This window comes from Pleurodeles waltl, chromosome 7 (assembly GCF_031143425.1).
Source record: "Pleurodeles waltl isolate 20211129_DDA chromosome 7, aPleWal1.hap1.20221129, whole genome shotgun sequence".
Lineage (NCBI taxonomy): Eukaryota > Metazoa > Chordata > Amphibia > Caudata > Salamandridae > Pleurodeles > Pleurodeles waltl.
Genome location: NC_090446.1, coordinates 1051435257 through 1051455607, shown reverse-complemented (window position 1 = coordinate 1051455607; position 20351 = coordinate 1051435257). Strand labels below are relative to the sequence as shown.

Here is a 20351-nt window from a genome sequence, read left to right as displayed (position 1 = left end):
AAACTCATTAATATCAAAGCTGAATATTTTTGGAAGTAGTTTTTAGTTTGTTTTTAGTTTTAGCTATGTTAGGGGGATATCTGTGTGTGCAGGTGACTATTACTGTGCATAATTATTAGGCAACTTAACAAAAAAAAAATATATACCCATTTCAATTATTTATTATTACCAGTGAAACCAATATAACATCTCAACATTCACAAATATACATTTCTGACATTCAAAAACAAAACAAAAACAAATCAGTGACCAATATAGCCACCTTTCTTTGCAAGGACACTCAAAAGCCTGCCATCCATGGATTCTGTCAGTGTTTTGATCTGTTCACCATCAACATTGCGTGCAGCAGCAACCACAGCCTCCCAGACACTGTTCAGAGAGGTGTACTGTTTTCCCTCCTTGTAAATCTCACATTTGATGATGGACCACAGGTTCTCAATGGGGTTCAGATCAGGTGAACAAGGAGGCCATGTCATTAGATTTCCTTCTTTTATACCCTTTCTTGCCAGCCACGCTGTGGAGTACTTGGACGCGTGTGATGGAGCATTGTCCTGCATGAAAATCATGTTTTTTTTGAAGGATGCAGACTTCTTCCTGTACCACTGCTTGAAGAAGGTGTCTTCCAGGAACTGGCAGTAGGACTGGGAGTTGAGCTTGACTCCATCCTCAACCCGAAAAGGCCCCACAAGCTCATCTTTGATGATACCAGCCCAAACCAGTACTCCACCTCCACCTTGCTGGCGTCTGAGTCGGACTGGAGCTCTCTGCCCTTTACCAATCCAGCCACGGGCCCATCCATCTGGCCCATCAAGACTCACTCTCATTTCATCAGTCCATAAAACCTTAGAAAAATCAGTCTTGAGATATTTCTTGGCCCAGTCTTGACGTTTCAGCTTGTGTGTCTTGTTCAGTGGTGGTCGTCTTTCAGCCTTTCTTACCTTGGCCATGTCTCTGAGTATTGCACACCTTGTGCTTTTGGGCACTCCAGTGATGTTGCAGCTCTGAAATATGGCCAAACTGGTGGCAAGTGGCATCGTGGCTGCTGCACGCTTGACTTTTCTCAGTTCATGGGCAGTTATTTTGCGCCTTGGTTTTTCCACACGCTTCTTGCGACCCTGTTGACTATTTTGAATGAAACGCTTGATTGTTCGATGATCACGCTTCAGAAGCTTTGCAATTTTAAGAGTGCTGCATCCCTCTGCAAGATATCTCACTATTTTTGACTTTTCGGAGCCTGTCAAGTCCTTCTTTTGACCCATTTTGCCAAAGGAAAAGAAGTTGCCTAATAATTATGCACACCTGATATAGGGTGTTGATGTCATTAGACCACACCCCTTCTCATTACAGAGATGCACATCACCTAATATGCTTAATTGGTAGTAGGCTTTCGAGCCTATACAGCTTGGAGTAAGACAACATGCATAAAGAGGATGATGTGGTCAAAATACTAATTTGCCTAATAATTCTGCACTCCCTGTACATTGCAGTTTCTGGTGTCTACGTACCATCAAAGTACCCCAGATAGGCTGCACTGCCCTTCTGGAGTTTCTAACAGGCAGACAGTCCTCTGAAAAGAAACAAGCATTTGCAATGCAACGGGCCTTGCATTTGCTCGAGTTAAAGCTATTAGTGTTGTAAACTCCTAACCGGACTTTTCTTGCCACATAAAATAAAAATTAAAAGTAAAACAGCTTCACAAAAGCGAGCTGATTTACAGCGCCATGGCCGCCATGAGCATCAGCGAACGAGAGATACAAAAGTAAAAAGAAGTTTGCTTCAAGTCAAACTTATCGGCAAAAGTGCAATTAGCCATGTAACAGGGCCAATAGCCAGGGCGGTAACAAAACCTCCCCAAGGAGGGACAAACATAAGCCATTTACTAATGTCAAAGGATTTTTGAAGGGCAGGCCCACAAACTAGTGGTTGCGATGGGCATGATGTGGGCGTTGTTAAAAGCCCAGATACATACCAACACGTTGGAAAAGCAGCACTTGCGCGCTGCTATGCTCAACCTGAAAATCAAGAAGTGGGGGATGGGCTAACCCCGTTTTTCTATGTGTTAGTTTCACAGTCGCACAAAGTTTTTTTTTTATTAATAGGGAAATTCAAAATGGGATTCTCAATAACAATTGAAATCAGTTCCCTGGGCGCACTCATTTCAGCGTTTGCTATATTTACACTGATCACAATTGTTTTGATGTTTACAATCACTCTTCAGGGTAAAGAGGAGTCAGATATAATGGGGAGTAGTGGGGGTTTCCTTGGGGAGCAGCCACCAACAACCAAGATGCGGTAGTACGTGGGCCAATGGATAGCCCTTGATATTCAACAGATGGTTACAGACGGTCTACCCTACCTCAATGAACACCAAGAGAGTTTCAGGAAAAAAGCACTAAAGCTCTATACAAGGATGCTCCCTGTAGTAAGAGGTTCCTCAAAAAGAATACAAAAAAAATAATATTAAAATGAAAGTTCAAAGAATGAAAGAGATCGCCTCACGGGTGAGTTAAAAAAATAGCTGCAGACTTTAATCCTTACAGATTTACATGAATCTCCTGATGGTTCCATTGTACTGCTAAAAAACAGTTATTTGCCAAACCTTTATGCCAAATGGCAGGAAATCAAACTGAAATGTAATTTAGAGATGTAAATAAAGACCCGGGAACCTGAAGTACAAGTTACTTACCTTCGGTAACAAAATATCTGGTAGAGACATATTCTAGTTGCAGATTCCTTACCTTAGAATTTCCCCCCAGGGTCAGACTGGATCCGGAGACTTTTTCTTCGAGCAATACCCTTGCGCGTCGGTAGGTGGCGTCGGTCGACTCCGCAGGCGTCGTGGTCGCCGTGATGACATCGGGAGTAGTACACAGATGCTGCCCTCGCGCCGTGACGTCAGTTTCATTTAACGACTTTCCACGCCAGGGCGCAGAGCCGCTAAGAACACTGATACTGGTGCACCAGAGCTAAGGACCTGAAAGGGGGTGGAATTCCTGTCCCTAGAAATCAGTTTGCAAGCGGGGAGGATCGGTAGGCGGTAAGGAATCTGCAACTAGAATAAGTCTCTACCAGATATTTCGTTACCGAAGGTAAGTAACTTGTACATCTGATAGAGACTTCTAGTTGCAGATTCCTTACCTTAGAATAGATACCCAAGCAATGCCATCCTCGGTGGTGGGCTGTGAACCAAGATCATACTAGAAAGTCCTGCAGGACCAACGACCAAATTAGCCTTCCCGACGGACCTGACTGTCCAGGCAGTAATGCTTAGCAAACGTGTGCAGAGACGCCCACGTAGCTGCCTGACAGATATCCACGACAGGAACTCCGCGTGCTAACGCAGTGGATGCAGCAGTGGCCCTGGTAGAATGAGCCCGCAAGCCGTCAGGAGGTTGCTTTTCCACCAAAGGGTAGCATATTTTGATGCAAAGAAGCACCCATCGAGAGATGGTACGTTTCTGCACTGCCTTCCCTTTCATCGCACCCACATAGCCAACAAAGAGCTGATTGTCCACCCGGAAGTCTTTAGTATGATTGAGATAGAACGCCAACGCTCTTTTTGGGTCCAGACGGTGGAGTCTCTCCTCCTCATGGGAAGGATGTAGGGGTGCGTAGAAGGTAGGCAAAGTGATGGACTGGCCTACATAAAACGGTGTAACCACCTCAGGAAGGAATGAAGCCCTACTGGTAACACCACTTTGTCGGGTGTACGGACAAGTATGGAGGCTTTGAAGAAAGGGCCTGAAGCTCACTCACCCTGCGAGCAGAGGTGATGGTGATGAGAAAGACAGTTTTGAATGTGCGGAGCCATAAGGGACAATTATGCACAGGCTCAAAGGGAGTACACATCAATAAAGTAAGCACAAGATTAAGATCCCACTGAGGCATGATGAAGGGACTGGGAGGTAATAAGTGGGTGAGCCCCTTTAAGAGCCTACTCACAAGAGGAGATTTAAAGAGTGAGGGCTGATCAGGAAGCCTAAGAAAGGCAGAAATGGCAGACAGATACCCCTTAAGGGTGCCCAATGCAGAGCCCTGCTGGGCTAAGGAAAGAATGAATAGAAGAACCTCTGAAAGAGGGGCAGATAGGGGGTCAACAGATTTGTTGGTGCACCATGCCACAAATTTATTCCAACGACAGGCGTATACAGTTTTAGTCGAGGGACGCCTGGCTGCCAAGATAACTTTGCAGACTTCGGGTGGAAGGGCAAATGCCGTCAACTGTTGCCGCTCAATCTCCACGCATGAAGGCGGAGGTTGAACAGGTTCGGGTGGAGGACCGTCCCCTGCTGCTGCGACAGAAGATCCGCCCGAAGAGGCAGTCTGAGTGTAGGATCGATGGACATGCTCAATAGCTCTGGATACCACATTCTTCGAGCCCAGTCCGGAGCCACCAAGATAACTTGGGCCCGGTCACTCTTGATTTTCTTGAGAACTCTGGGCAGAAGAGGGATAGGCGGGAAGGCGTAACGGAGAACGGAGTTCCACTCGAGACTAAAAGCGTCTCCGAGCAAGTGCCGCCTTGGAAACTCCAACGCACAAAATAGCTGACATTGTGCATTCTCTGCAGAGGCGAACAGATCTAACCAAGGCTCTCCCCACTTGAGAAAGAGACCTTGCGCCACCTCCGGATGGAGACGCCATTCGTGATCGACAGTGTGTCGGTGGCTGAGTTCGTCTGCTCTGGCGTTGAGACACCGCCAGATGTTGAACCATCAGGGTAATGCCCTGATGTTCCAGCCATGTCTAGAGGCGTAATGCCTCCTGACATAGGGTCCAGGACCCTAACCCGCCTTGTTTGTTGGAGTACCACATGGCGGTGGTGTTGTCCGTGAACACCTGCACCACTTTCCCTTTGAGAGAGGGAAGGAATGCTTTCAACGCAAGTCTGATCACTCGGAGCTCCAGCATATTTATATGGAGTCCCGACTCCGCCGGAGACCAGAGGCCTCTGATCTCCGCCTCTCCCATGTGGCCGCCCCAACCCAGAAGTGACGCATCTGTCACTATAGAGAGATCTGGGTGGGGAAGGGAGAGGGATCTGCCATTGACCCAATTGGGATTCGAAAGCCACTACTGCAGGTCTTTCGCAGTCCCCTCTGAGATCTGGACCATGTCGGAGAGATTCCCCTGATGCTGCGCCCACTGGAACTTCAAGTCCCACTGCAGAGCCTGCATATGCCACCTGGCATGTGTTACTAGCAGGATGCAGGAGGCCAAGAGGCCCAGCAGCCTCAGAGTCTGTCTCACTGAAACCCAAGACCAAGGCTGAAAGATCAGAATCATAGCCTGAATGTCTTGGACTCGATTTTGGGGAGGATAAGCCCGAAACTGCACTATGTCCAGAACAGCCCCGATGAAAGGGAGCGTCTGAGAGGGAGTCAGGTGTGACTTTGGCACGTTGATAGTGAACCCCAGCTGGTGCAGGAGGTTTGCCGTAGTCTGGAGGTGTGAGGCCACTGTCCGGGGCGAAGGCGCCTTCAACAGCCAGTCATCTAGGTAGGGGAAGACTGAGATCCCTAACCTGCGCAGATGAGCTGCAACCACCGCCATCACTTTCGTGAACACCCGAGGGGCACTGGTAAGACCGAAAGGGAGCACGGTCAAAGTGCTCGTGACCTACCATGAATCGTAGGTAAGTCTGTGGGCAGGCAGGATGGGGATGTGGAAATAAGCGTCCTGCAAGTCCAACGCTACCATCCAGTCTCCCGGGTCTAAGGCAGACAGAACCTGAGCCAGGGTGAGCAATTTGAACTTCTTCTTGAGGAAGTAGTTCAGGTCCCGAAGATCTAGGATAGGGCGCAAGCCTTTGTCCTTCTTTGGTATCAGAAAGTAGCGGGAATAACAACCACGACCTACTTCTGGCACTGGGACCCTTTCTATAGCTCCCTTGGCCAAGAGTGCCACGACTTCCTGGAGGAGAAGCACCAATTGATCCTCCGAAAGGGGAAGGAAGGATTGTGGCATGTGTGGTGGTGCGGATTCGAAAGGGAGGGAGTAGCCCTTCCGAATTATTTGCAAAACCCACCCGTCCGTGGTGATATGTTCCCAGTGGGGCAGGTAATGGCGGATTCTGCCACCTACTGGGCAGGAGTGAGGGGACGTACTAGGAAGGTTTGGAGGCTGCTGCGGGGGCAGGGATGGACTGGACAGACCTCTGGTTCCCTGTCCCACGACCACGTGGGATTCCACGCCCCAGGCCACGCATAGGCTGTCCAGTGTGCATGACCCGGGTGGCTGGGATGAGGACGCCCCTCCGTGCCACGAAAGGGATGAAAGGGATGAAAAGCGGACTGTAGGGGGGAAGGGGTGGCGGCAGAAAGGCCAAGGGAACGAGCCGTAGCTCTGGACTCCTTGAACCTCTCCAAGGCCGAGTCCGCTTTGTCTCCGAAGAGACGGGTGCCATCAAAGGGCATGTCCATGAGCGACTGTTGGACATCCCCTGAAAAACCAGAAGTACGTAACCAGGCATGGCACCGTAAGGCCACTGTCATAGCAACTGATCTGCCCAGAGAGTCGGTCGTATCCAGCCCACAACGGATTGTGAACTTTGCCGCGTCTCTCCCATCTTTGACTGCTTGGGAGACGATAGCACGGGCCTCCTCCGGTATCTGTGGCAAGACTTGCGCAACCATATCCCACAGGGAGTGGGAATAACGGCCCAAAAGGCATGCGGTGTTCACGGAGGAAGAAAACAACTTCTTACCAAATTGTTCCAGCCTTTTGGATTCCCTATCTGGGGGTGCGGAAGGGAACGCACCAGAAGAAGAGGACGCCTAGATAACAAGACTCTCAGGCGTAGGATGTCGTGACACGAACTTCGGGTCGTTCGGCGCAGGCCGATGGCGGTGAGCGATCGTCCTGTTCAAAGGAGCCCCTGTGTTGGGTTTGGACCATGTACCCAAAAGGACGTCAGTGAGGGCTTCATTAAATGGGAGAAGGGGTTCAGACGTAGAAGCCCCAGGCTGAAGCACCTCCGTCAGGAGGTTAGACCTGACTTCAACAGTAGGTAGCTCAAGGCCAAGGACCTCAGCCGCCCTACTAACCACCATACCATAGGTAGCTCCCTTTGCCATAGCCACGGTAGGAGGAGACAGCATACCAGAGTCAGGAGAAGTATCAAGACCACTGGCCTCGCCCAGGTCCTGTGCCCAGTCCATGGTAGGGTCTTCCTGGTATTCATAAGGGTCCAGGGACCCCTCCAATTCATCCCTGTGTTCGTACCCATAGGAAAATGGGTCAGCATCTGACCTCGGCGAATGGGGCCCACCGAAGCCGATGGCGTCGTCGGCCGACGCCACTCAGACTCAGTCTCGTTGGGATGAGAATCGGGATGACATCGATAGTGGGCACTACTGACATCGGGATCGTCGCTAAACGACCCGGCGCCGGGGAAGGTCTCGACTGTGCGATCGGCGCGGATCCGCGCACGGGTCCGGAGGCGACCTCGGTGGCCAGAGCCGAAGCCGTCGGCGTGGAACCTGAAGGCCCCTCAGCCAATCCCCTTGGGCCTGAAAGCACTGCATCGGGGTCGGCACGCCCAAAGATGAGGCGCATGGCCACGTAGAACTCCTTGAGTTGGGCGGGGGTCGCTCTGGGAAACTCTGGGAAGCACAGAGTCCACCCAGACGTACGCTCCGAGGACGGAGGCCTAGTTCGTGGACGCTCGTCCCGCGTCACGTCAGCTGAGCAACGGGGTGAAGTCGGAGAGCAATGGGACTACTTCTTCTTCCTACCTTGACCCGAATATTTCGAAGGAGACAAGTGGTGGTGGCTCCACGACCGATCTTGAGAACTTTCTCTCGAGCGAGATCGGGATCTACGCGGAGTCTAGTGCCGGGCCGCCATCAGCTTTAGGGACCGCTCCCTCAAAGCCTTCGGATGCATCGCCCGGTACTCGGAGCACGAATTCGAGTCGTGGTCGCGCTCGAGGCACCACAGGCAAACACGATAAGGGTCCTTCACCGACATCATGCGGTGGTAGTCCTCGCACGGCTTGAACCCGGTCTTCGGGGACATCCTCGATGCACCAAAGGTCGCACCAAAAAATATCGACAAAATGGTCGAATTAGGCCAAATAATAGCTGAGGGTAGCTCTTTCTCGGATCAGCGCGTGGCGCGGAAAGAAAAGAACTGACATCACTGCTCGAGGGCAGTGTCTATGTACTACTCCCGACGTCATCACGGCGACCACAACGCCTACGGAGTCGACCAACGCCACCTACCGACGCGCAAGGGTATTGCTCAAAGAAAAAGTCTCCGGATCCAGTCTGACACCTGGGGGAAAATTCTAAGGTAAGGAATATGCAACTAGAAGTCTCTATCAGATACAGCCATTCCTGAAGTATAATTTTTAATAGGTATCAAAAGTACACAGACTATATTCATGCACAATTCCGTCCACTACCACTTTCTCTTTTGCTGTCTTCTAGAGGAGAGCCACCAATTCCAACAAGCAAGCTAAGTGTATCGGCCTGAACATATTTCTTGATGGCTGCAGTCTTGCTAGGGTGTCAAACTGTACGCAACGCTATTACACATTAGAGTCACAGATCCATCCATCTGAATTTATTGCAATTTAAGAATAATTATAGACATGACCTAATCAAAGTGTCACTGTTGGTGGCAGCCCTGACTTATGTTAGGGCACCTCTACATCAGGGGTAGGTGTTGAAAGTCAATTATTCCTGCCTCTCAGACATCATGGAATCCTGTGCTATGATTGCTGGGGCTGTCAGGGATATGTTTGATATGCTTGGAAGGGTAGGCAAGGATTCAATCATCGTATACTTCACTGTGACATGAAAAAAGGGATTGTACTTAGCATTGCTCCCACTGACATTACTGCTTCTGTGTTTATGTTCTCGAGGACCTCCTCCATTTTGGGGCCGAACAAATGTTTGCCATTGAGTTACATGCCCAATATATGTATCAGTACTGCTGGACTAAATCTGATACATGCAGCTATCCATGACTGGCAAAATAAGGCTTCTAGATACTGGTCTTATTTTAAAACATCTTTTAATTAGTTAAGTTACAAAGTTAAACTCCACTATCTAGTACACAAAACTTTCACACCATCAGACGATTCTGATAACCTTGAACCCTTTCCTCCCACCCTATCTGCCTCAACTTAGTCTGTAATTATCTCCAATAACCATACTCTGCTGTACAATATGCGTCTTTTCAGGTCGAGTGTGCAAGCGCTTTGACCTGCCTGTTGTAAGAAGTGTGGGCTTTTAACCACACCCATCACTTTCATTCGTTCCTGGGCTTGCCTTTCAAAAATCACGTGAAGTTATTGGTAAATGCTTTACGTTTACCACACCATGTTACATGGGTTACAGCACGATTGCCGATGTACTTCTTGATCGGCGGCATTGGAGCGCTGGTCACATTTTTCACAGTTACCTAATCAGAGTAATTTCTTGTGGCTCTCCCCTTAAAACACTTGAAATTGGGACCACCACCAAAACGTTCAGACCAACGAGCTCATTTTGTCTACATGATCTCTGGGTCCCCACACTTGATTAGCGGGGACCCCAAAATAATAACCTGTCCCAGTTAGTGTCTCTTTAAGCGCTCTCAAGTCTAGAACTTTTGTTTTACAGCTGGGAATAACCAGTGTTTTAAGGTCCTTGTTTGTAATATCATTGCTATAGGCCAGCTACCCCAGAAAATGTGCAATGCACTATGCAATCTAGGGGCAAAATATTAGTTACACTACATTATTTATTGCCATTTTCTTTTTTTGTGGTTATGCACTCTAGGGCCTAATTATATAGATACATGGCCATGTTTCTTACAAATGCTATCTTCATTGTGTCGTCCTCTAGAGGCTGTTCTAAGCATTACAATAATTTCAACATACTAAAATATGTGTGGCACTGAAACTTGTCCCATAATGCTTTGCAGGGCATTACTTTAAAAAAACAAAAAACATTTTTGCTCATAACTCAGCCTGTGGTGGTCCTAGGACATTGACCACAATGCACTATTTTTGTCTACATCTTCTCTTGGTCCCCACACTATGTTAGTGGGGATTCCAAAATAACCGCCATTCATTATATTTTTAAGCTTTATCATGGCTGGAACTTTTGTTTTACAGCTGGGTGAAATTATGCTTTATGGGCCTTGTTTGTAATAATATTGCAATAGGCCTGTTAGCCTTGAAAATGTTTATTGCACTACACCCTCTAGGGGCTAAATATACTCTCTTCCCTGCAGCATCAACTTTCTTTTCAGGAGGAGGTGTGTCTCCCGTTGATTGGCTATTAACTCTTTTTCTTGCAGTAAATGCCACAATAGAGTCAGGAGGAATTTGTGCCTTTATAGAGGATCAGTGGGTGCAGCTTTATACTTTTTTTATCAACTCTGGGAGTGATAATCCTTGCTCTAACATGCTCTTTAAGTATTTCATCTGGGTGTCTAATCATTCCTGGTAACATTGGAAGAAATAAGCTCTCTGAGTGTAGCACCAAGAGTGTCAAATAAAAAGTCTTCCTCTGTGGAGTCAGTGTACATATTTACATTATGATATGCTGCTGCCTTCTATTTCTTGTTGATATGAAGAATCCTCAGGTGGTGAGGGTCTGACTGGGTAAAGATCCGGATCATTGGATGTAATGGGATCCGGATCATTGGATGTAATGGGATCCGGATCATACTCATCCCAAGGGTCTTGCTCATCTAATGGATCCCCTATATCTTGCGACCCCCAGCTGGTGAACTAGATGGTGTGAATCCTAAATGAGTAGGAGATGCTGGTGAAGTATGTTGTGGGGAGGTAGGTAAAGGTGGAGATGTGGAAGTATAAGAAGAAATCTTTTCTTTAGCAGTCTTCTTCTGAGGTACAGAGGAATCAAGACTTTCTTCAAAAGTTAATTTACTCTTTAGAAATGGCGGAGGTGATACTATAATCTGCCCTTTTCCTTGCTGAATCAGAAGTCAGCGCTGTCTAGCGTTTATAACTTCTAAAACTGGTTCCACCTCTGGTGTAGGGAATGTTAGACTGTCCAGTCAGTTTGAGTTTTCTTAAGTTTTTTCAGTTCCGAAGCGTTTTTCGGATGGAAAATCTTTGGTGCCGAAATTGTAGCTGTTTGTTGTTTCTTTTTCGGTGTTGAAGAGGTCAGTACAGAAACAGCATACAGTTTGTTTTGACAGTGCCAAAGTGGAGCTACAGGAGATCGATGCCGAAGACTTGTCTTTGGCTTTTTTCGGTGCTGAGCTGGTATGCGGAGCATCCGAATAACTTTCTCGTTCCGACCATGGCTGGGATGCAGTGGCAGACCGGTGATCTCTTTTGTTTTATCCGAAGAGAACGTTATTTTTTTTTTTTTTTTTAACTTACAGTTAGTGCTGGTTGTATAGGTTGACTCTCGATGTCTGATTGCACATCAGTCTGAATCTTGGATGGAGAAGACCCCTCTTGCTCTACATCTTCTTGCACATGCTCTTCTCCAAAGATGTCCGGTGTATCTTCTGCTTGTCGAGACTCCATTTCCATCCAATGGGACCTTTGGTCCCTAAGTGATTTATTTGATCGAAAAGAACGGTGTGCTTTGCAGGTCTGATCGTTGTGGTCCGGTGAAAGACACAAATTACACACCTGAAGTTGATCGTTGTGTGGAAATTTGGAATGGCATCGAAAGCAGAACCGAAATGGAGTATGTTCCATCAGGGCTGCATTGTTGGATACCTCGACACCACGTGGACGACAATAGAGAGACGGCAAGAATCCCGTTATAGACTGTCTGGAGCCGAGAACTTGTAGCGAGAGGAACACACATCCGAACCAGACCGCGAAGAAAAACAATCTAACAAACGGACTCGATGCCCATGCGCAGTATCACCGAGAGGAGTCACTCGATCCCGTGACTCAAAAACTTTCTTCGATCAAAAACAATTGTACTACTCCGAACCCAACACTAGATGGCGAGCTTATGCACAGCTTGTGTATTTACAACTACAGATGCCATCGAAAGTATGTTTACACTGCATTACTTTCTCTCATTCTTTTTTCATGTGGTTATGCTCTCTAAGGGCTGACTGTTTTTATTGTGGTGTTCTCTAGGGGCTTTTCTAAGCATAACAATCAACATACTATAATAGTTGCGGCACAAAAACTTGCCCCATAATGCTTTGCAGGGCATTACTTTGACAAAACATTTTTGCTCATAGCTCAGCCTGTGGTGGTCCTAAGACAATAGGACCATTTTCGAAACCCCCTGTCTACATCATCTCCGGGTCCCCACACTATGTTAGTGGGGACTCCAAAATAATAACCCCTATCACCATTCATTATCTTTTTATCTCTCTCACGGGTGGAACATTTGTTTTACAGCTAGGAGAAGTTATGTTTTATGGGCCTTGCTTGTAATATCATTGCAGTAGGCCTGCTAGCCTTGAAAATGTGTAATGCATTACGCCTTCTACGGGCTAAGTATATGGTTACACTGCATTACTTTCTCCTGTTTTTTTCCATATGATTATGCCACCTAGGGGCTAACAATATGGTTACAAGTCCATGTGTTTTTTTAACAAATAATATTTTTGTTATGGTTCCCTTTAGGGACTGTTTTGAGCATTAAAGTGTAATGCCAAAAGTTTATTTGTGATAAAGGTTTATATAATAATTGTATGTTTTAATAATCTCTCTTTATTACAATTATGATCATCATTCAGGCCAACTTAATATCCTTATTACCCTATGACTGTTTGAACACTCTTGATACGTTTGGGTGACCCTTCTGGTTTATTTCTCCTTTGTGGCTATCTTGTGTCTTTTTTTTTTGGGAGGGGGGGGGCTTGTGTTAGCCAGCCAGGAACGCTGATGGTGGGGTGGTGAAAGGGAAATTCTATTGGAATTAGCATGGCAGATTTAAATTAGGATGCAAAATTGCAACATCTTCATTTTTTGTTGCAGACAGAGGAAGAAGGTAAATGTAAGTGTTTTAGTTATATGCAGGGCCACTGGAATTATATGGTAGAAAAAGATGAAATTATGATGCAGGGTTGACCAATTTATGTGGCAAGAAAAGTCTGGTTATGAATTTTCAATGCCAATAGCTCTAACTCGGGCAAATGTGAGAGATATGCACTGCAAATGCTTGTTTGAGTCTGTACTTTGGGGGAAGTATTAACACAAATATTTACGATCACTTTGCCCTTCTGTACAATTATTTTCATTATTCCCTCTCACCATAAATATATATTTCCTAAATATTCATAACCCAATAAAAACCAGTACTTTTGAGATGTGCTAAAGTCATAGCTGCTCCTGTTGCCAGTTTTCTGCTCGTTGCGTACAACATTTTTTTCGGTCTTGGATTAAGTGCGCACTTGCATGTTGTATGCATAACTATGAAATATACATCGGCATGGACATGAGTATACAAGGGATCTTTGTAGTGTTGTGCTAAACTATCTCTCTATGCATAGTGACAAGCAAATGCTTAGCCAGGATTCTTGGAAATCATTTACCCTGGTTCTAAAGCCACATTCGGCATTGGAAGGAAAGGATTTGTCCGCTTCATGCTAGTTATCTTTTAATGAGAAAGTTCTCATATTCCTTTTCCACCTGCATTGATACACCGTGTTGCTGAGCTGTCATATGCTGGGCAGCAAAACCAATGAGAGAATTAGCTCTGCTACAAACCAGGATGCTTATTTTAACCGTTGATTACTTTTATTATCTGTTCCTTCAGATGAAAGAGTATCTTTTTCTGGGTGTTACCTTTTAAGAAGTGAGACAATGATCCCATTTTAATTTTGGAGAGGGGGGATTTTAGAAAATTGTCAAAGGAAGAGTGCAGCTCCACCACCAAAGCTTCTAACTATTCAAGTTAAGATATGCGAGAGGTATATGTACTTCATTGTTTTTATGATAATGGCGGAAAACTGGTCATGTCCACAGTAGTGTATTACTGTGTCCACCACTGCAAGCTTATTCTAAATAACTGCAAGACAGAAAACCTCATGAAGTATTTCATTTTAAGTGGTTTATTAAATACCTTATCTGCTACAAGAAAATCCAAGGTGGGAGAGTGATCAAAACAAATTAACTTTGGTGCACTATTCTTTATTCGAGAACCTGTTTTGTACTTCCCCCTTGCAACCCATCATAAAGGTAAAGGTGGACCAGAGTATCTTGCAAGTCAAAGAACATGTGCAGTATTTACTACCTTACAACATAGGTACCAAAATCAAAATATCCTGATAGAACCTATAAGGCTTAAAGGATCTCCAGGAAAAAGAAATCATTGCATTAGCAGTGAAGGCAACACTATGTATGTGATGTTAAGAAACTAGATGCAACAAAAAATAGATTTTTAATGTAAATAGAACAAGAAATCTTAAACCTTAAGAATGTGCCCAAATTGAAAACATTTTAGATCTTGAACTAATTACTGTACTCCGTGTTAAGAAGTATTTTATTTTATTGCATAGTTTTAGTTTGATGCAATGTATGTCAAAGGATTTTACGTATATTCAAACAACTAATTACACATACATATGAAACACAAGAAAACTTACAATAAAAAACTACATTAGAAGCTAACATTCAATATACTTTTACTGGCAGTAACATACAATAAAAAAAGCACTGGCAAAGCAAAAAGGTCTCACGTATTGGACCTGCTAGCTGTGCAAATGTTGTTTACCAATGCTGTGCAGCATAAGAAAAAGCAAAATGCTTTCTGCTGATGCTGTGCGGTAACAGGGAAGAAAAAAAAGAAAAAGACAGATGACGGAGGCACTGTCATTCCACTGGGGTGCACACAGGTGTGATGATGTATGCCCGCACAGGCGTCATGATGTGGACACCATTTTTTTTTTTTCTTTTTCTTTTTAATTTGCTGGTTCAAGATAGGGATCAGTTGAATTGAAAAATAAACAAAATAAAATGTGTTTAGGGGAAAATGCTTTCTGTACTCTGGAGTGGCCTGGCAGCAAATGGCAGCTGCTGGGCCCTCCAAACAAAAAACACAAAAAAACGTTATTGAGAGGAATGGATGAGATGGTTGGTGAAGCAAACTGTGGAGACAGGGGTGAGATTAAAGAAAAGTAAAGCTGCATGGGGGATGAGGGTTAAAGAAGCACCACAAGGGAGAGAGCAATACTGAGCGCTTGTGGGAGAAGCACAAAAGAGAGCAGCACAGGATGAAGAGAGCAACACAGCACACAAACAGCCAAAGGTTGTTTGGGGGGGTGGGGAGAAAAGCAGCACACGAGGGTGAGACCTACAAAACACGGAGTGGAGTGGTGAAAGAAAAAAAATAGTTCCTTAAATGTGAGCGTTGAAAGGATACAAGTCATCCAGTCAAAAGGATGGTAAAGAGGCTGTGCTGCAGGAGAGGGCCAAACAGAAGAGGGAAGGCAAGTTATTGAATAAGAAGCAAGCAAGTTATTAACAAAGACAATGAATGGTAAGCAATGAGTGGACTGAGCCAACTGTAAACAAAGGAGCAGGACATTTACTAATAAAAAATAAATAATAATAAAGAAGAAGAAAAAAAAAGATCTCATCCGTTGCCGCCGCAACGCGCTGCTCCTCTTTTCCTCATGGTCGCTGCAGGAACAGGATCCCAGCCTGCCCTGCGCCAATCCCGATGCTGCTCAAAGCAGCCATGGCTTGGCGCTCCCAGGCAGACTGGGAGTCTGTGTAGGCTCTTTCTAGCCCAGCAACTGTGTTGCTCGGCTGGAGAGAGCATACAACGCATGTGTGTTTGGTCGGCCAAACACACATGTGCTCTGAGGGGAGTGCTCTGTGCACTCCACTCCTCTCCGAGACTGTCATCCCCTATGCCCCACCCTTTTCACCACAAAGGAATAATAAACCTATTTTTTTTTTCTCGTGGTGAAAGCGTTGCAGCTTCTGCTGGCGGGCGGGGGGAGGGATGGGGGGGTTGTCTGTGTGTGTTTTTTCCTCCGCCCTAATGAAGGAGCCGCTGCTAAAAGCTGACTGCAAACAAAACCTAAAAAAAACAGGTCTTTGTAGCTGAATTGTCTGGAAGAAAAGGAAAGCAGGGTTCAAGGAGGACACCTGCCAAATGTGTAGAATAAAATGGCCAGAAGTTCAAGGAATGCTTCAGGAAGAATGGGGAGAAAATGGAGTAGGCTGAATTTAGAACTTTCAGTTGCACATGCATTAACAACAATTTGTCTGCTTTGGCAAGCCTGCAATGCTTTTGTTTTGTACACATGTGTAGTAGGCATTAAAAGTGTAAAACTAAAAAAAACTAAGGAAGTGCCATGGCCTTAAGACAGTGTGTATATGTTGGCAAACATGTACAAACTGACCTTAACAGAAACATGTAATAAAAGGCTTATGTTACTTACCTTGTAAGCATCTATCCCTCGCATGTAGTGATGTAGATTCACATGCTCTGCATACTCCTCCCATCTAGTGTTGGGTTTGGACGTTTACAACTTGTTTTTCTTAAAGAAGTCTTTCGAGTCACAAGATCCAAAGACTCCTCCTCTTCAAGGTAATGGGCATGGTCATTGGCTCCATCTTCAGATTGGTTTTGACACATTGGGTGCAGTAGTGGAGCCTGAAATAGTCTATAGTGATGACCTTGCAATATGAAAGAAAATTAAGTGAATTTGTGGAGTATCATCTAGAACATGGGTACTCGCAAACCTTTTTCCCAGTTTTGTCTGTGACGTGCCTGGGGGCTGCATTGATGCCAGGGTAGTGGCGGTCAGGTGGGGTGGCTAGGGGGATTGATGGCAAGGTAGGTGTAGGGGAAGCAAAGGATATACATCTAGTGGCTGAAATAAACAATAGGAAACCAGAAAACCTGGAATTAATCCCGGCTTACCCACTTTTCCAAATTGTGTGATCCTAGGCAATTGTTTAGTGTCACTTTCCCTCCTTTTTCTGCATTATCACATTTAAGATGACCTCGAAATACATGATTCATGTATGATAGGAACCCAGGCCACCCATATAGTGCACATACCAAGTGACTTGCCTCTTTAATTTACTATTGGTGGTGTTCTCAGGGTAAGGGAAATAATGAAAATGTCACTTACCCAGTGTACATCTGTTCGTGGCATCAGTCGCTGAAGATTCACATGTTGTGCATAGCCCGCCATCTGGTGTTGGGTCGGAGTGTTACAAGTTGTTTTTCTTCGAAGAAGTCTTTTGAGTCACGGGACCGAGGGACTCCTCCTCCTGGTCTCCATTGCGCATGGGCGTCGACTCCATCTTCAATTGTTTTCCCCGCAGAGGGTGAGGTAGGAGTTGTGTTGTAGTAATAGTGCCCATGCAATGGAGTGAATAAGTATGTACCTATTTAAGGTTTAAATAATATATTTACAAATGTACAAAGCTTAAGCTAACTTCCGAACGGCTACAGGCTCCCGGGGAGGCGGGTGGGCACATGTGAATCTTCAGCGACTGATGCCACGAACAGATGTACACTGGGTAAGTGACATTTTCAGTTCGATGGCATCTGTCGCTGTAGATACACATGTTGTGCATAGACTAGTAAGCAGTTATCTCCCCAAAAGCGGTGGCTCAGCCTGTAGGAGTGGAAGTATTTTGAAATAAGGTTCTTAAGACGGCTTGACCCACTGTGGCTTGTTGTGCGGATAGCACGTCTACACAGTAGTGCTTGGTGAACGTGTGAGGCGTAGACCATGTGGCTGCCTTACATATTTCGTGCATTGGAATATTTCCTAGAAAGGCCATGGTAGCGCCTTTCTTTCTGGTTGAGTGTGCCCTTGGTGTAATGGGCAGCTGTCTTTTTGCTTTAAGGTAGCAGATTTGGATGTACTTAACTATCCATCTGGCTATACCTTGTTTTGATATTGGGTTTCCTGCATGAGGTTTTTGGAATGCAATAAATAGTTGTTTAGTCTTTCTGATGTTTTTTGTTCTGTCAATGTAGTACATTAGTGCTCTTTTGACATCTAATGTATGTAGTGCCCTCTCAGCTACGGAATCTGGCTGTGGGAAGAACACTGGTAGTTCTACAGTTTGATTTAGGTGGAACGGTGAAATAACCTTTGGTAAAAATTTAGGATTGGTCCTTAGGACTACCTTATTTTTGTGTATTTGGATAAAAGGTTCTTGTATTGTAAACGCTTGAATTTCGCTTACTCTCCGTAGAGATGTGATGGCGATGAGAAATGCAACTTTCCAGGTTAGGAACTGTATTGCGCAAGAGTGCATGGGTTCAAAAGGTGGACCCATGAGTCTTGTTAAGACAACATTGAGGTTCCACGAAGGAACGGGTGGTGTCCTTGGTGGTATAATTCTTTTAAGGCCTTCCATAAATGCTTTAATGACCGGTATCCTAAATAGTGAAGTTGAATAGGTAATCTGCAGGTATGCAGATATTGCCGCAAGGTGTATTTTAATGGAAGAGAAAGCTAGGTTTGATTTTTGTAAGTGTAGCAAGTAACCCACTACATCCTTTGGAGATGCGTGTAATGGTTGGATTTGATTATGATGGCAGTAGCAAACAAACCTTTTCCATTTGCTTGCATAGCAGTGCCTAGTGGATGGTCTTCTAGCTTGCTTTATGACTTCCATACATTCTTGTGTAAGGTCTAAGTGTCCGAATTCTAGGATTTCAGGAGCCAGATTGCTAGATTCAGCGATGCTGGATCGGGATGCCTGATCTGTTGTTTGTGTTGTGTTAACAGATCTGGCCAGTTGGGCAATTTGATGTGGGGTACTACTGATAGGTCTAGCAGTGTTGTGTACCAGGGTTGCCTTGCCCATGTTGGTGCAATCAGTATGAGTTTGAGTTTGTTTTGACTCAATTTGTTTACTAGATATGGAAGGAGAGGGAGAGGGGGAAAAGCGTATGCAAATATCCCTGACCAGTTTATCCATAGGGCATTGCCTTGGGACTGCCTGTGTGGGTATCTGGATGCGAAGTTTTGGCATTTTGCGTTCTCTTTTGTTGCAAATAAGTCTATTTGAGGTGTTCCCCAGAGTTCGAAGTAAGTGTTTAGAATTTGGGGGTGAATTTCCCATTCGTGGACTTGTTGGTGATCTCGAGAGAGATTGTCTGCAAGTTGATTCTGGATCCCTGGAATAAACTGTGCTATTAGGTGAATGTGGTTGTGAATTGCCCATCGCCATATCTTTTGTGCTAGAAGGCTCAGCTGCGTTGAGTGCGTCCCCCCCCTGTTTGTTTAGATAATACATTGTTGTCATGTTGTCTGTTTTGACAAGAATGTATTTGTGAGTTATGATTGGTTGGAATACTGTTAGTGCTTGGAAAACTGCTAGCAGTTCTAGGTGATTTATGTGCAGTTTTGTTTGATGTACGTCCCATTGTCCTTGTATGCTGTGTTGATCGAGGTGTGCTCCCCACCCCGTCATGGAAGCATCTGTTGTTATTACGTATTGTGGCACTGGGTCTTGGAAAGGCCGCCCTTTGTTTAAATTTATACTGTTCCACCATAGAAGCGAGAGGTATGTTTGGCGGTCTATCAACACCAGATCTAGAAGGTGACCCTGTGCTTGTGACCATGGTGATGCTAGGCACTGTTGTAAGGGCCTCATGTGCAGTCTTGCGTTCGGGACAATGGCTATGCATGAGGACATCATGCCTAGGAGTTGTAATATCATTTTTGCCTGTATTCTTTGTGTTGGATACATGCGTTGTATGATTTTGTTGAAATTTTGAATTCTTTGTGGACTTGGAGTGGCTAACCCCTTTGTTGTGTCTATTATGGCTCCTAGGTATTGTTGTACTTTGCACGGCAGAATGTGTGATTTTGCATAGTTGATGGTGAAACCGAGTTTGTAGAGGTTTTGTATGACCTGATTTGTGTGGTGTGAGCACCTTGTCAGTGAGTTGGTCTTGATTAGCCAGTCGTCTAGATACGGGAATACGTGTATTTGCTGCCTTCTGATGTGTGCAGCCACTACTGCTAGACATTTTGTAAAGACTCTTGGTGCGGTTGTTAAACCAAACGACAATACTTTGAATTGGTAATGTATTCCTTTGAATACAAACCTGAGGTATTTCCTGTGCGACTGATGTATTGGTATGTGGAAATACGCGTCTTTGAGATCTAAGGTTGTCATGTAGTCCTGTTGTTTTAGCAATGGTAACACTTCTTGTAGCGTGACCATGTGAAAGTGTTCTGATTTGATGTAGGTGTTTAGTGTTCTGAGGTCTAGGATCGGTCTCAGTGTTTTGTCCTTTTTTGGTATTAGGAAGTACAGTGAATAAACTCCTGTGTTTATTTGTGTCTTTGGTACTAGTTCTATTGCGTTCTTTTGCAATAATGCTTGAACTTCTATTTCCAGAAGGTCTGAATGTTGTTTTGATAAATTCTGTGCTTTTGGTGGTATGTTTGGAGGGATTTGTAGAAAT

General features: G+C 45.2%; 1 protein-coding gene across 1 annotated transcript in view; it reads right to left on the bottom strand.

Annotated features, from left to right (window-relative positions):
- The window catches only part of SMURF2 (SMAD specific E3 ubiquitin protein ligase 2), a 708378-nt gene that overhangs the window by 38200 nt on the left and 649827 nt on the right, over positions 1–20351 (bottom strand). The gene's annotated exons all lie outside the window — the stretch shown is intronic.